The sequence below is a fragment of the Aulonocara sp. 'chitande type north' Nkhata Bay genome, linkage group LG3, assembly GCF_057382095.1.
Source record: "Aulonocara sp. 'chitande type north' Nkhata Bay isolate Kocher_YH1m ecotype deep benthic linkage group LG3, A_spYH_male_GT1.1, whole genome shotgun sequence".
Classification (NCBI taxonomy): domain Eukaryota; kingdom Metazoa; phylum Chordata; class Actinopteri; order Cichliformes; family Cichlidae; genus Aulonocara; species Aulonocara sp. 'chitande type north' Nkhata Bay.
The window spans coordinates 71,885,685-71,903,538 of NC_141346.1; the positions used below are offsets into that span (position 1 = coordinate 71,885,685).

The 17,854-nt window shown below is 41.4% G+C and overlaps 1 protein-coding gene across 1 annotated transcript in view; it reads right to left on the bottom strand.

Moving 5' to 3' along the window:
- Positions 1–17,854, bottom strand: part of LOC147336918 (protein NLRC3-like) — a 1,139,417-nt gene that overhangs the window by 688,519 nt on the left and 433,044 nt on the right. The window lies entirely within an intron of this gene.

Genomic DNA, 17,854 nt, shown 5'->3' on the forward strand with positions numbered 1-17,854 from the left:
GCTGGTCTTAAAAAAGCATTACAATAATGGGCATTACCAATGCAAACTGAATGATACAGAAGATGAAAGAAGAGACTTTGATCAGTTAATAAAGCTCATGATCTGGATTCATTGTGGCTGCTACACAGATACTTCTGGGTCACTTCTCTCAGTTAGGAACCTTCCTCACCAAACTGACTGTTGGACCACACCCCTGGTTTCATGAGAAATAGTTTCAGCCATGATTTCTCTTCCTGTATTTCAGAGTAAAGACTGAAGTGACAAATGGAAGCATGTTTAAAAAACACAATGTGAGAGAGACGTTGAGGTCCTTAGAAGTTACCCTGGGTTTTTCTGTCACCCTGCTAGATGTTACACACCTTGTTATTGGACTGATTTCTACTGCTGGACTACTCCTGCGGAGAGTAACAATACTCTTACTAATTAGCTCCCTTTCACAGCTTTGGGGATATTTATTTTTGTGTTTGCAGCGCTGTGAGCCAGAACAGCAAGAGAAAAATCTGCAACAGCGACGAGCCGAATGCTTACGTGAATCGCAGCAGCTGCACATGTGCTACGCTGAATTAGAGGATATCTTTGCTCTGGATTTCTATTTCTACTTTTTCATTTCTATATGATTCTTCTTGCATCTAAACAAAGATGATTCAATTTGCTAAATGTTGATGGCTCTTCGTGCTCAGGTGTAAATGAGACGTAATATTTGCTCTTGGTTTGGTTCTCCTGTACAGAACCTTGCAGTACAACAGAAACCTAAAAACATTATTTGTAGTTGTTATTCTTAGTTGTTCTGCTGCCTAAATACCACAGGGTCTGATTATGAAGTTATTGAGCTGCACATACGTTACGACCTGCTTAAGTTCGAGGTCACAGCGTCTGTAGAGCAGCTGGAACATAATGAAGTCTACAAGGTTAAAGTTTTCTCTTCAGTTATTGTTCTTTCTGCTGCTTGGTTTGATGGAGCTGAGAGCTTTTGTTTTTATTATTGTTATTATAATTATCATTAATATTTTACTCTCTAGAAGCTTTAAAATAGTGTTTGTGTTTGAAAAAATTGATTTAAGAATTGAACAGAAACATCTGTCCTTCTGAAAATCGCCCAAAGGCACGGAGACAAAGTCAAAGGATGCAACCTGTAACTTTCTCTTCCTTCATGTCAGGACCATCATCCATGATTTATATAAAATGCATATAGCAACAGTAGCACTTTAGTTTGGACTTTATGATTTCTGTAACTGGAAAATATTATTTTGTTTAAAGACAGAAGTGACCGCATAGTTGCAACATCAAAGGGAAATATTAATTAATTAGCATCAAGTATATTTGTTGCTTAAGCGTTTGCACTATAACTTAAGTAGGATTATAACTTTTAAGGAAGGAAAGATTTCAGATATTTAGTTCACTGTTTCAGTTATTTTATATGAAATTAAAACATTTACGTTGGTCAAATATGATGCTCTAAATCAAATAAAAGTTTGAAAATAAATGATGTATTTTTAAATGCTGCAACAAATGTTCACAAAAAGTAACTATAATTAAAACCAGTTAAACAAAATCAAATGTTTGAATCATGCTTAACCAAATGCCAGGCTGGAGAGCTGAACCTAAAGTATACGTAGAAAGATTTCAACATCTGAGCAGTTTTTAATGTTTTTATCACATATAAATGTCACAGCAGTGGGTCCTGGCCCAATGCTTTGTGTTTTTGCTTTTCTTTGACTCTTGTTTTTCTTGGTTTTTGTTCTTCTTATTTATCAGGCTCTCAGTAATCTTAGTTCTCCCTCCCTCAGTGTTCATTTCAGCCTGTGTTTAGTTTCTGTTCCCGTGTCCCACGTTTCATCGTTTCATGTCGAGTCAGCCCTGTCTCTCTGTTTCCTGTGTCTCCCCAGTCAGCCCCGCCTCCCTCGGGCACTCATGTGTGATACAGAGTAATAAACCTGACTACATTTGCTGCACTCTCTTTATTACCTGTTACTTTAAAATTCATACACTAATTATGTCTGCCCATCTCTCTAATGTGAAGGTCAAAGGTCAACATCCCAGTGACATAAGAATAATCCCAAAGGGGCAAAGGCAGCGGTTAATTTAGCACATTTAGCATTAAGGGTACAGCAAGGATATACTTTTACTTATTGTGGCAGGGGTGTGGTCTCTGGCCTGCTGCAGTGGAGGCTGGTGGCGGGACGTTGGACGGCACAGGTGAGGGTGATGGAGCTCATGACTCTCCCCTTTATAGTGACGGAGGAGACTGGCGTGGGGGAAGCGTGTAGTGGAGGAAGCCGAGGAGAGAGCTGGTTTCTGGCTACAAAGACGGCGTCAAACCAGAAAAGATTGCTCGTGGTCAAATAATGTGTAATAATAATGAAATAAATAGGCCATTGGGAAAAACGGGATTTTGAAATAAAGACTGACTTTGAAAAAAAGGACATTTGGATTAAAAATGGCTGGGAATAAATAAAATGCCTCAGGAATAATCTCTGTTATTGTGAAAAATAATGATCATGAAATAATATTTCACAATAATAAGTAAATTTATATAGCAGAATGCAATATATTTCACAATAATAAGCTTTTTTTCAAAATGTGTTCAATTATTTCACAATATCATTCTCACATTACATATCTGTGTCTTATTTATTCACATAGTTATTTATTTCATCATGACTTATTTATTTATTTAATTTTGAACACTTTGGAGTTCCATATGGTTGTAGTGGGCTTGTAATGTAAATGTGGTCTGATTAAATGTGACATTAATGCTGACGCTGCATCAAACCCTGATAAAACAGTTCTATTAGTGGGTCTGTGTGATCAGCATCAGTGGGTTAAGCTGAGGCCTTGACTAGTAGAACGTCATGTTGGTGTTTAACAACACATGAGCCAACATCAGACTCCGAGCGCTACGATGCTAAAGATCAGAAGATCCAGTGTGACATCATCGTTACCTGGCAACAGCAGCCCTCATCTGACTTTATTGGAGGATATTTACACCAGCAACACGGTTTAGTTTGATATGACGGATTAACAACATGCGCTGTGATATCCAGTTCATCTGTAACAGATACTGGATCTAATCAGTCAGCAGATATTTGATCAGTTTATTTATAATTATACTAGAAACAAACACAACTGTGTTGGTGATTCATGCAAACTTGCATATCAGCCTTTGAAGGTTTTGTAGTATTGAGAACAAAGAGGTTGTGTTAGGGCTGAAAAGCCCGACTTGTTCTCCTCTGCAGGTCATCAAATGCACCACAGAAGTTTGTATTTGCACAGCCTGTATATGTTTGATGGCTTTATTATTCTCTGTTCAAAGACAGTAAATATGGAAAATGTCTCATGTAGTATCAGCTTCATTTAAAATGACTGCAAACATTTAGAGAACATGTGCTGCTGTTTGTCCTACATTTCAACACTGAATGAACCCTGAAAACATGATGGCAGCTGGCAGGTTGGAGTTCACATGAAATATCGGCTGTATGAAGACTGGAAATATAGATGATAAAAACATGCAGCCAAACATTTGTGGACATGAATAAACTATCTGATCCAAAAAGCAGGAAGTGACACAGCTAGAAAGTGTGTAACAGCTGAAGTCAAATGTAATGCAGAGTTGAATCTGCACTTGGATCCATCTGTGAAAGGTCCACATGTAGGAATCACATGAGTCCTGATGTTTGTCAGTCAGCTTGATAACTCCATCTACTGTGGCTACATATACTGGGCTGGTAGCTCCACAGTGTTGGAAAGAAACTATTAAATGTGCAAAGTTTAAAATCAGAGGCTCTTCTAACACAGGAGCCATGTTGAGTTTAGATCACAGCCGACCACCGGAAATGGCTGAAATGAAAAGGAATGAAGCCTATTGACAGCCAGCAGGTCTAAACAGGAACGCACCCATTTGTATGTGTGGCAATGATGTGGCTGCAGCTGACACAGGATTGGTTCAAACTAAACATCAGACACATTTCACAGAGTTCACAAATAAACTCACGTTTTTATTTTTGAAGATGATCATAAAGTAGAATTTATGGTCCAGTAGAAACAGCAGGAGGTTTGAGCCCTTCTGATGGCAAGGCAAGGCAAGTTTATTTGTATAGCACAATTCAACAACAAGGTGATTCAAAGTGCTTTACAGAGACATTAGAAACAAAAACAAATAAAAAGCATGATTTAAAATTGATTAAAACAAGCAAACAAACTAACTAATTAACAAACAAACAAACAAAACAGTATATAAAATCAAAACAGATCAGAACAGTAGATAAAATCAGTAGTTAAATGTAAGTTTTGAAATTTAAGCTTAAAAGTGTGGATTTGGTGCTTTATTCAAATGCAGCTGAGAACAGGTGAGTCTTCAACCTGGATTTAAATAAACTGAGTGTTTCAGCTGATCTGAGGCTTTCTGGGAGTTTGTTCCAGATATAAGTAGCATAAAAGCTGAATGCAGCTTCTCCGTGTCTGGTTCTGACTCTGGGAACTGATAAAAGACCGGATCCAGATGACCTGAGGGATCTGGAAGGTTCATACTGGGTCAGGAGGTCACTGATGTATTTTGGTCCTAAACCATTCAGAGCTTTATAGACCAGCATCAGAACTTTAAAGTCTATCCTCTGACGGACAGGCAGCCAGTGTAAAGACCTCAGAGCTGGACTGATGTGGTCCACTTTTTTGGTCTTAGTGAGGACTCGAGCAGCAGAGTTCTGAATGAGCTGTACTTGTCTGACTGATGTTTTAGGTAGACCTGTAAAGATGCTGTTACAGTAGTCAAGCCTACTAAAGATGAATGCATGGACTAGTTTTTCCAGGTCCTGTTGAGACATCAGATCTTTTATCCTTGAAATATTCTTGAGGTGATAGTAAGCTGACTTTGTTATTGTCTTAATGTGTTTTTCTAAGTTTAGGTCTGCATCCATCACTACACCCACATTTCTCGCCTGGTTTGTGGTTTTTAGATGTATAGATTGAAGTTCTCTGGTGACCTGTAATCGTTTTTCTTTGGCGCAAAGACTATTACCTCAGTTTTGTTTTTGTTTAGCTGGAGAAAATTGTACGGGGCCTTGGTCTCCTGATGACATTGTGATATATATTTGTGTGTCATCTGCATAGCTATGACAGTTTATTTTGTTGTTCTTTATAATCTGTTCCAGTGGGAGCATGTAAATGTTAAACAGAAGGGGTCCCAAGATGGAACCTTGGGGAACTCCACATGTGATACTTGTCTGCTCAGATGTGAAGTTACCTATTGATACAAAGTATTTCCTGTTTTCTAAGTATGTTTTGAACCAGTTTAGTACAGTTCCTGAAAGACCTGTCCAGTTCTCCAGTCGTTTGAGTAATATGTTGTGGTCAACTGTATCAAATGCTGCACTGAGATCCAGTAAAACTAAAACTGACATTTTTCCACTGTCTGTATTCAGACATATGTCATTAAACAGCAGAAACAGGATTTGGAGGAAGATGTTAATAGATTAGAAAGAATTGTACACTGTGAATCAATGCAAGTCTTTCTATATAGACAGATCTGTAATAATCCCTCAGGTAGGTTCCTCTGGGACAGTCACAGATAGAGACACCAATTCTGACATCCTTTGAAAGCCTGACTTTGAATTTTCATCACTCGTCATGCACACAGATGTTAATTCTACATATTCCTGGTACTGAACTCTAAATCAATATGAAGAAAATGCTCCTGCTAATCTGCATCTATGTTGATATCAAATCCTTTTCCAGCACATGGATAAATCTCTATAAATCTTTCAGTCTGATCAGAATGGGCTCAGTGTTGTTATTGCAGCTCCCTGATGTTTGAAAAGCTAAATGTCCATTTTAAAGTGCTCGTGTGTAGGATTGTGTTCCCTTCCTTTGTGCAGTTCTTACAGTAAACATGTTTGAATGTTTCCTGTTCCCCTGATGCTTCTTCCTGTTGGATAAAATTGGTTTGAATAACATGTTCTTATAGGTTTTAATGAACTTCAAACTGGGATCGACTTACAAAACTGTCTCATTTTATTGGAACGATCCACATTTGCATCCATTCACGGTACATTTGACATCTGAACACGTTTGTACACATGATGAAAGGACAGATGGTGTTTGTGTGTCCTTCTTAAACTTAGTGTGGATGTTTCATCATGTAGAACTACTTAGAACAAAGTCTTTGGAACATTTGGAGAACACGTTTAGGAAAGTAACATCCTGGTAGAACATGTTCTTAAAGCAGAGCAGAGCTGCAACATGACTGTGAGGATTCAGAAGAATAAAGTCAGAATACTTTATTATTATGAAGACTAAAGTGCACCTTAATGCTGCCGATGAACACACATGTTCTTTGTGAAAGCATGTGTGAGCACAGCTGACATGCACCACACTGACCCCACTCGCCCCATTTCTTCATCCACTTCTTGCTCTTGTGCTTGAAATGAGACGCAGCAAAAGTCAGAGGCTCTAAAATCCACAAGAAGGGGGCTCGTTAGATCAGGATACTGGATGTGATCCATAGAAAACATGGATAATACACCACTTTATTTGAAGCATCTGTAGCACTGCCTCAGTTCTGGATGTTTCCACAGACTCCTCTGTGCACCTAAAGGAAAGGTCAAAGGTCAGCGGCACATGTAGTTGGGACAATTCTTCAGTCGCACAAACTACATAATCATTTTCCTCCAATGACGACTTTTCACTTGCAGAAATGGTCCTGTGTGATTTCCAGGCTGTGATATAAAAACTAGTTCCTAATGGCAGCGACTCACTCAGTAAACATGTGTTTCCTTCACCAACCTCACACACAGATCCAATAAGATCAGGAAGTGGGCAGTATAGTACAATATGTGTTATTCTGTGCTGCACTGCCCAAACTAAAGATCTGCTGAAGTGTTGGAAATGATCCAGATGTTTATTTTGGACGATACAGCAGAAGATCAGACATGAAAGTGGAGATAACACAGAAGACCTGCAGCAAAGGTCAGAGGTCAGACTGGGCCCTGGATTCAACAATGAGCCAATGATCATCAAGCAGTGACTAAAGCAGAGCCCTGACGTTCTGACATTCATCACACAGTCAGAACAAATGTCTGCTGATGACTTCATCTCATGAAACGACTGATAGATGTCAGTTCATTGATCAGCTGAGCTGCTGATCTTCATCGTCACAGAAACATTCAGCTTGTTTCAATCAGTAAATAACTCCCACTACTCCCAGTTTGAACTGTTCCCACTCAAAATGCTGTGAGAACAATGATCATTGTAGAACTTCACAAACATCACGTGTTGTTTTCCACATGTAAGATCAGCAAACACACAGAAACTTCCTGTTGCCACACACGGCCTCTAAAATCTCTTCCACGCTTTCTGTCTGAAGTCCACTCTCTGTGTCGGATCCACAGGAAACAACAAGATCTTATTAACATGGTTTTCAATGTGTCTCCTTCCAAAAAGTCCAACCAATGAACAAATGTGTGTATTTGTGGAGGCCGAACAAAAGCATGACACATTTCTCTGTTTCTATAAACTGGAGTCAAACACAAACATGAAGAGTTTCACTGACAGACTCCAAAATGCCCCCACAGTGGATCAAAGGGAAATCCTACAGTGTGGCCAGAGACTCTTAATGGCTCCAACATCAACACATCCACAATGTTGGATCCAGTTCTGCCTCACAGAGTTACTAAGACACACCCTCTGCCAGCATCACAACAGCTCCACCTGCTTCACCTGCCTCCTCAGCATCTGTACACCTGAAGAGAAAAGAAAGGCTCCAACAGCTCAAATCTACAAAGGATTCATGAAGTTTCATCCAACAATAACATGTTTGCCTTCCACAGTGTGCTGTTAGACACCACTGTACCTCTGCCATTTCAAAAAGAGCAGCTTGGGAACATTTTGGCTCCAAACACTTTGTGTTTAAGTTCTTTGTTTTCTTTGTGAAGCCGACAACATCTGGAGCTTTGTGACTCATAGAAACATCATTTTGTTCTTTAGATGACAGCAGATTGGGACTGAATAATCAATCACTATCAAACCAATAAAGACAAACATGCTGATTTTACAGGAACTTTGTTGGAGAAGCTGCAAAGACATGAAACTGGTGGAGATCCCAAACCAGTTGATAGTGCTGGTTATTCCAAATAAAGCTGTTTCCCTTTGAGATGAAATGACTTTGTGTCCTGATATATAATAAAGATGTTGTTGTTTTTGAGCCCCTGTATTAAAAGTAGTTTAAAGTCAGCTTGAGTTTGATGTCTTTATGTCAAAGCTGCTCATGATGTTGAGCTGCTGATGGAATAAAAACAATATAAAAGCATGTAGTCCAGACTTAAATGCAGCCTGTTGTTAGCTGAGGTCCACACACAGTGTTTGACAGTGTAAAGTGTGTGAAAGGGCTGCTGGTGGAGCTCACTAGGATGAGCAGGTGACCATGTGCCACGAGGTGGAGAGCAGCTGGCCTGGCTTTGACCCGGGCCACGCCCCCTTTCTCTCTGCTTTGCTGTCACTTATCTTCACTGCTCTGTCCAATAAAGCTGAAAAAGGCCCCGAATCAAAGAAATCTGCTGCAGCCTCTGAAATGTCTTCTGTTTCCTTCCCGACGGCTTTTTCACCGTCAGCCCATCAGACAGTCCAGCAGCATTTATGATGATGTCATGATGTTGAAGAGGCTGCTACGGTGGCCTCCCATGACCCCCAGCCTCATCACAGCTGAGATGCAGACATTTGAAAACATTCAGCAGACAACTGAATAACAGTCCAACACAACAGTCTGTGTGCAGACACACACTGACCTTTCATAGAGTCAAACACAGCTGGTTGAGTCATTTCTCTGTGAGTCTAAACACAGCACATACAGAGAAATGTAGACAGGATGTGCAGCCAGTGCAGTAAATGGTCTCAATATCAGCTCTTTAGAAAATGATCCTGATGAACATGAAACTAACATCCAATGAGAAACAGCTTCCTTGTTTCATGTCCAATAACAATAAATGCAGAGCTAATAAAGAGCTGTTCTTTGTAAAATGCTGAGATGATTATTAAACAGAACCCAGCGGCTCACCAAAAGCCTGCATTGAAAATCTATATGAAAGTCATCTATGCTCATATATGGCAAAATCCTGTAACTGTCACTGTGTTTTTGATCTGTGCTCTTGTTGGTTGGACAAGAGCTCAGTGGACTTTGCATCCATCACATCCTGTTAGATGTTTGTTTTTCCTTCACAGCTTTGTGATGAAGGCTGAAGAACAGAGATATGAACTATTGCCAACATGAATCCTGATGCATGACGTGGGCACAGACCCACCAAAGCAACACTCAGCTCACCTCATTCCAGGCGCTGGTCTGCTGGAGACCATGAGCCTTGTTAGTCACACATCAGCACCGTGGTAGGAAACAGCCTCCATCATTTCATTAGATCTGAATTTGGACTGTTTCCCTCTGGATCAACCAAGTCTGTCAAATCTATTGATCCAACACAAACAAACACATTGGCTCACAGTCAGATTGGCTTTGTATGGATGGTGTAACAGGGGGCTGGGAAAGGATGCTGAAAGCTGAATATAACACAGAACAATAACAGGACATATAATAATGTAGAAACATGATCTTCAACAGGCACACTTCTGTTATTCATGATCACAAACACAAAGAACTTGTGCAGCCCTGATATCAGCCCTAATATATGAGTGTGTTTGCCCAAAGACTGAAACAGCATCAACATGACAGCTGTAAGAAATCTTCTCTCAGCCTTGTTTGGCAGAAGATCCCTGCAACAAAGATTGTAGCTGAAAGATGACGTGTGTAAAGTTTGCTCTGTGGGAGGGTCGAGGCTGTTTTTAGACCTTTGATAGTTTCCAATCCAGTTCTGACAGACAGGAATAAAAACAACATCATTAAGATCAGATCATGGAGCTGTTTGCTGCCTTGTTTCTATCTTCACATTACAAGACTTTACTACAATAAAGATGCTGACATGTATCTGTAGCAACAACATCATTGAATCTAGAACAACTGGAGCCAAACCAGTGGCTCTGCTGGGATCACTGGTGAGCCAACACTTCCTTGTTGATGCAGATTTCAGGGCTTCCTTTTGCTCCTCCGTTATAACTGTTCTCTCTTCTCAACACATGATGACACAAAGGAATCAGCAGTGACAAAGATGATGCTGAAGAGAAGCACACACTTCACACATATAACAGAGCAGTGCAGTTACACACACCTCTGCTCGACATCAGGCCTCAAACAAAGACACAAAACACTAACTTGACTCTAAACAGAAGAAACGAGCAGCTGTTTCTGTTCTGTGCTTATTTATATTTGACACACATGCTTCTCTTTGTGCAAACACACATCGCACTATAAGGGTAACCTCGCACACAATGATTGGACAGCACAGTGATGATGCTGGGAGATCCTATACGCAGCAACACAGAAACACTGAGAACTTTAAACAATGATGGAAAGTGTTATAAATGACTTGTTGGCCTCTGATCTGTCACAAACAGCTGAAACGTGTCTCTCATGAGTCACATGAAGGTTTTTGACAGAAAGGACAAAAAGTAGCTGCAGTCAGTTTGTGTCATTTTTATATTTATTCATCTGGGAGAAAAATCTGAGGGACATTAAAATGTGTTTTCAACAGAGACAAGAACATGAATATAACAGAACAGGTAAATGAACATGTTTCAAGTAAACAGCTGGACTGATCAGGTCCAAACACAGAGTGATAAACTTGTCAAACAGCTGTCATATCTTTATATAGAAGCTCTTTATAAATGCTGCTCACTGCAGTCTGTTTACTAATAATGTCAAAGTGTTAGAAACACAGAAACATCAGAATGGTCTTTGTTCACAGAAACCTGTCTGGGATCCTTTGTTGTTCTTTTGATGCAGAGTTACATTATAAATATAAAGAGTTATTTCAGAGTCTCATCAGTTTTCCTGCATGTCTTTATTTAACACATCAGCAGGGCTGAAGCTCTCATGTTAAACACACACTGATCTATGGACACGTTCATGTGTTTCTAACAGAACCAGGCTGTTATCAGCCTGCACTAACATTATGTCACACACACTGAATGTAACAGTGACAGTTTACATCATCACACAATCAGCTGTGATTGTTTCACTGTCATCAAACGAGTCAACAGGAAGTAGAATCAATAGAAACCAATCATTTCCTGACAGCATGTCTGATGGAAATAAGTGCAGATTATGTATGAAGTCTAACTGCACACAGTAACTGTGTTACAATAAGGACTTAACAGCGCCCTCTGCTGGAGTGTTTCACACTGAGAGCAGCTTTCCTCTGAATTCAGTGAGGTTATGACTGAAATTATTGGTTTAGTCGGTTTTATAAAGACCAGACCAGTAACAACAAGAGTGTCTCTGCTGTCTGTGAGGAGATGGAGCCGAACATCAAGCTGTGCTGTTTCACAGTGAAGCCAGGCGGCTGTCACCAGGAAAAGTCTTGTCCTGAGTTTTTGAGCTCAGAGAGCAGATCAGATGTTTTTGGAGCAGGAGCACAAGTATGAAGTCACAGAGTTAGTGATGAGAGCTTCCTGGCAAAACTGGCCTACCTGAGGGACATATTTGGAAATGAAGTAAATCTACAGCTTCAAGGGAAAGATAAAAACCTCCCTCAGGTCACAAGATCAGCTCTGTCACTGGAAAGCTTGCAGTGTGGGGCAGGAGACTCGATGAAGGAGACACAGATTCATTGGAGAACCTGCATGAATTTGTTGACACTACTGACGATGATGCCGCCTCAGTGACTCCATATATCAAGCAGCATATTTCATCACTGATGGGATACTTTTAAAAGGACTTCCATGAAAACAGTTCCCAGCATGACCAGCTCCAACTGGTTTCAGCTTTGCAGAGCAGAACCAGTTCATTGACGTCTGACTCCACACTGAGACTGCAGTTCACATCACAGACACTGAGTGGATTCTGGCTGAGTGTAGGGAAGCAGTATCCACTCTGAGGGCAGCAGGCTCTGGGCGTTCTTCTTCCTTTAGTCTCATCTTTGTGAGGCTTCTCTGCTGCTGCTGCAGACCAAGTCCAGGTCCCAGCTAAACACTGAGCAGGAGCTGAGAGCTGCAGGATCCTGCTTCAAAGCTGCTTTGAAAAGCTGTGCACTGCAAAACGTGCTCGTCGGAGCCATTAATGCTGACTTTGTTATTTTGATCAAAGAAAGAAATCAGCACAAACTGTTTGATTCGTTTTTGTTTTGTAGGTTAAAGTGTTTCATATATTGTGCTCCTGAGTTAATGTTGCTGATCAGTTTGAATTCATTTTGATTGTTTATGGAGTTTATTTCATTTTATGTTTCAGTATCAAACGGTTCAAATGTTTATAGTTTTAGTAAGGATTTGATTTCTTTTTTATTGAAGGTAAATTGTTGCACTTTACATTGTTTCTCTTCCAAACTAAAAAGTGTTTCTGCTGCAGCTTCCTTTCACTCTTTATCATTTTCCAGTCAGTGAAAGTCTTTTTGTGTCCTCCTAAAGTCCACCGTGCTCACAGTGAACACTCGTATGCTGTTGTGCTGTCACAGACTGTTATCAGCCGTGTAGCCGCTCATACCTCATTTATTCTTCTTGTTCTACCGTCAGACCCAGGCGCACAGCTTTGGTTGAAGTTCTTATGTTTGATTTCATAACAGCTCTTCAGACTTCCACTCTTTATAACTTTATAAGTATTTTTGACAAAGCCATCTTCTTTTACTCATCCACTCAGCAAGCTCCCAACATAGTAACCTATCAACTCACATACCCACATAGCTTGTTCTTCTTTGTCGTTTTATTGGCAGTTGGTGGTGCATTACCGCCAACAGCTGGCTGGGAGAGTGGACCAGCATGATGCTAACCTGCATAGCTGCGTGTCGCGCCAGTTCAAAAGTCAGCCACGGCAGCCGGCAGGAAGAAACTATCCAACTACGCGGTAAATGAGAAACTGCTTTGTGATCCGGACAAAATCCTCTTGGGGTCTGGATTTGGACCGGAGTCCAGGAGTTGGGGACCCCTGTTATAGTACCATATCACCCTATTAGAGCACTTTGCTCTCACACTGCAGGCCTACTTGTTGTTCCTAGAGTATTTAACCCTTGGATGCACAACCTACCAATACCTACACTCTTCCACGAGTGGGGTCATAAATGACCCCAAATAGAAACAATGCATTTTGCTATAAACTCTGTTGTTATTCTTCAAAATCTTTAAAATGAAGAGTTGTAATATTTTCATATTTGAGGTATTTCTCATAAAACATGATTGTGACATGAGGCCCTTTGCATTTTTATTTATTTTTTCATTAATTTTAAGAAATCGCAGTTTTTGTATCACTTTTGTACGCTTGCTCGGCATATACTGCAGAAGCTGGGTCTTCCCTCTGAAAGGCACAAGTTGTTCATCCACTGTAACACAATCACTGTGGATGAATTTCTGCCTGCAGTTGACCAGGAACAGGTCCCATATGTAGCAGAAAGCTGCCATGTGGTTTGTTTTCAGTCGGTAGGCTCTGGTCCTCTTGTCCTCAAAGTGCAAGAAAGGGCGAAATCTTTAAATCTTTGAATTGACATAGTGGCCTTGTACAATGGGTTGTGCAGAGGACTCCCAAAAAACACACCGACTGGTACATCCCAGTTCTTCTCACTTCCTGCAAGAATGGTCAATCAAATGAAGGCCAGGAGCTTATGTTTGATTACATTTTTCCACTCTTTCCCCTGTCTGTGGCTACTCTTCGTGCCTCCATGTTTGTGTATGACATCTTCCATGCATTTACTGGGGAGAAAGTACTAAACCCAGGTGCAAGCCCTGGCCGACTAATTCAGAATATTGTGGCTAGAGCAGTAAGAGGGGCTCATTCTGTTAGACTCAATATTTATTTCCTCTTCAGAGGACTCCTCTGTATCTGACTGGCCTTGTTCAGTGGGGGGGGGGAGATAGTCTGGGTCCTCTATATCTTAGATGTCAGATTCTGAGTCAATGCCTCCAATGGGCTCTTCATCCCATCCGTCCTGGATCATTTGTAGGGCCACAGGGATCCTAGCTGGCCTCATAGCAGCCGTGTTACTTTGGATAATACCCCCCTCCCCCCCAGAAAGGACAATGTTTGAAATGCACAGGAAACTATAAACAGGGCTGCACATAAATGGTCCACAGGTGCGCGTTTGCTGTCAAAATAAAAGACGCGCACCACATAAGAAGTTGGGACACTCGTTTGCGTACATTAGATGTTCTGGAGGAGGACAGACATTTGTTCAGAACTCTTAAAGATGTCCAAGAAGCAAGCTCTGTAAGCAATTACTTAGGTGTTGCCATGAAACGCTGTGTGGCAGGCAGGGATTGGACCCAAACGCAAACTCACGGGGACAGAACTTGAACTCAAAAGCACAGCTTTATTGCTGGAAAACAGAACACAAGCAATACAAAACTAAACTGGGAAATGCTAATTATAACACATACCAGAAGACATAGGGAGACTCACACACAGCAAGAGGGACAACACGACACTGACTCAGAGAAACACAGGGTTTAAATACACTGGGGAGTAACGAGGGGGATGAGACACAGAAGGAGAGCACAGCTGGGAGAAATCAGGACTGACGAGACAAGCAAAGCAGGACACACTCACATAAGACACGGACCTTCAAAGTAAAACAGGAAGTATCACACAGAGACGCGAACTTGACACAGTGGAGACAGCAACTAAGAAACACAGAGACATAAACCATAAGGCAGAGGACTCTAAGAACCGAGAGACACAGAGGGGAACTCAAACATGCAGACACAGACTTACACAGAACAGAGGGGACATAGAGAAACATGAAGGGCAAGGGATCGAAACAAGAAACCATAGAATAACTCACACAAGTACAAAAATACAAACATCACAAAGAACTAAAAACGCTGGGTCAGGAGACCCAGGACCGTGACAGGTGTTCCTCCACCGCAAAAGAAGCGTGTATTCTCTGAATTTCCGGGAATGCTCATATTTTGACAGCAAATGCACACCTGTGGACCACTTATGTGCAGCCCTGACTATAAATCATGTACGTTACTGTGCAAAAATTAATTCTTGATCCATCAGAAGTGTAAGTGGAACAGTCAGAGTTGCTAAGAATGAAAGTTTCATAGAAGATTCCATAGGAACTGCTTGGAGTCATTTTTAACCCCACTTGTGGAAGAGTGGGGTAGTGATACAAAAACTGCATTTTTTTAATTAATGAAAAAATAAATAAAAATGCAAATGGCCTCATGTTACAAACATATTTTATGAGGAATACCTGGAATATGAATATATTACAACTTTGCATTTTAAAGATTTTGGAGAAAAACAACCCCTGGGGTCATTTTTGACCCCACGTGTGCATCTAAGGGTTAAAGTAGAATGGGAGCCTTCAGTTTTCAGGCCCCTCTTCTGTGGAACCAGCTTCCAGTTTGGATTCAGGAGACAGACACTATCTCTACTTTCAAGATTAGGCTTCAAACTTTCCTTTTTGCTAAAGCATATAGTTAGGGCTGGACCAGGTGACCCTGGATCCTCCCTTAGTTACACTCAAAGAAATCTGTTGTTGTGGGCGTAGTTGTCTGCTGCTGAAAACTCCAGTGATTTTCCTGCAGTTTGACATCTAATGTGATCTTGTGAACTTCATGAGTCCAGGTAACGAACCACTCTGACTAGATTGTATCCTGTCATCTCAACAAGAACAAGAATTAAGTGTCTGAATTTCATGCAGATGCTACATGATTTAATTATGTTCACCACAGAAACATGAAATTATTTCGTTCAAATCACAAGTTTGAATCTTGTACATGTAACAACCACCCAATAGGTGTAGGCTGTTGGGGGACTCCCATGATGCACTGGGTGTTTCTTCTTCACTCACTTTGTGTTAATACACCTCTACGTGTTTAATCATGAGTTATTATTCATATCTGGCTCTTCCACAGCACGTCTTTGATGTCTTCTTTCTCTCAGCCGAACTGGTCACATGGCTGCCCCTCCCTGAGCCTCGGCACATCCTGTGGCTGCAGAATCAGCAGCAGCTCTAATCAAACATGATCCTCAAGTGTCAGTGAGAATAAAAGAAAAGGAAGTCATTTGTCATGAGAAGTGGGGCTCAGGAGGTGGAGCAGGTCACCTGACAATAGAAAGGTCGGTGGTTTGATCCCTGCTGCTCCAGTCTGCATGCCAAAGCATCTTTACTGGTCGTGTTACCATGGTAACCCAGAGGAGTTTACTATGATAAGTATTAATTAATTCATTAAATGAGACAATCAGTCAAAAGTCAATCATTCATTTTTAATCAGCAGTGTTTTTGGAATCATCAGATAAATTTAAAACAAAACCAAAAACGCTGAACAAGTTTGTAAAGTTTTTTCTAAGCCAGTCGTCACAAACGTCTGTAAGTTTGAAGGTTTTCAGCTGACAGACGTTCAGGTAGTTTCATCGCTCTGGTTTGGAGGATTCAATGTTTATTAATCGTCCCTTCAGACGACCAAAGGCTGCCACGTGTACGGTAACAGCACAGACACGTGACAGACTAGACTTTCATGTGACAGCGTTTAATCTGTAAAAGGTGACGTTGACATATTTTGGAGGCGTGTTGGTCACCAAACTGAACGTGTTCACTCACTGGAGTCTGTGTGGTTGTTGTTGTTGTTATTCACCGTCTTCTCTCTGACTGTGATGATGGTCCCATTTCCTTTAGACACAGTTAAAGATGGAATCTCCACAGTCACTTTACAGATGTATGTTCCTGAATCCTCTGATGTTTGAAATGTTCAAAGATGAGTCTTTGCCTCCTTTTTCAGACACTTGGAGCTTGATTTGCGTTGGTCTCTCTCTTAATTATTGTTTGATTTTTCAGCCAGGCCACTCTGAATCTTTCAAACGTTCTTGTCCAGCAGCAGGTGATGCTTACGGTCTCTCCCTCCATGACAGAAACATCTGGACTCTGGGTCACAACAAACATGCCCGATGAAACAGCTGCAAGAGACACAAAACTGTGGGTCAGTACAAGAGACGAGTCTCCAAAAGTTGGTTCTGTTCATCTGGACGCAGCGTTTTGTGGGAGAAACGTTTCGTCATCATCAGGTGACGTCTTCAGTCTCAGCTGACTGCAGGTTTCAGTCTTATAAACAGGACATTTGCATAATGACTGAAACCAGCCCACTGGGGCTGAGGTCAGTTCCTTCATCTTAATCATGCAAATTCTCATGACCATTGATCAACAACCACTGATCCATGTCCATGAGTCCCATTCACAGAGAGTTGGGGAATGGCTGCAATCACAGCATGTAAGATGTGACAGATGGACCCTTAGGCCCCTCCTCCATTCAGAGATGGTCTTTCCCTTTTCACGTAAACGGCCTCCTTGACTCCGCCCTCAAACCAGCGTTCCTCCCTGTCCAGGATGTTACATCCTCATCATTGAAAGAGTGTCCACTGGCCTGTAGGTGTAAACAGACTGCAGAGTCCTGGCCTGACGAGGTGGCTCTGCTGTGTTGTGCCATCCTCTTAGCCAGAGGTTGTTTGGTTTCCCCGATGTATAAATCCTGACAATCCTCCTGCACTTAACAGCGTACACTATGCTACTCTGTTTGTGTCGGGGGACCCGATCCTTGGGGTGGACCAGTTTTTGGTGCAGCGTGTTTAGGTGTTTAAAAGCCACAGAGACCCGGTGTTTAGAGAAAATGCGTCTCAACCAGGGGCGAATCTAGGATCAGAGCTTTGGGGGTGCTGAGCACCCAGAGAGCTGCCCAGCCAGGCAAGATAAACTTTACTCGTCACGATGAGACTTCTTCCCTGTCTCTGTCAGTCCCTGCATCCCTACATGCCTCCAGTTGTCCCGAGTTCTCTCTG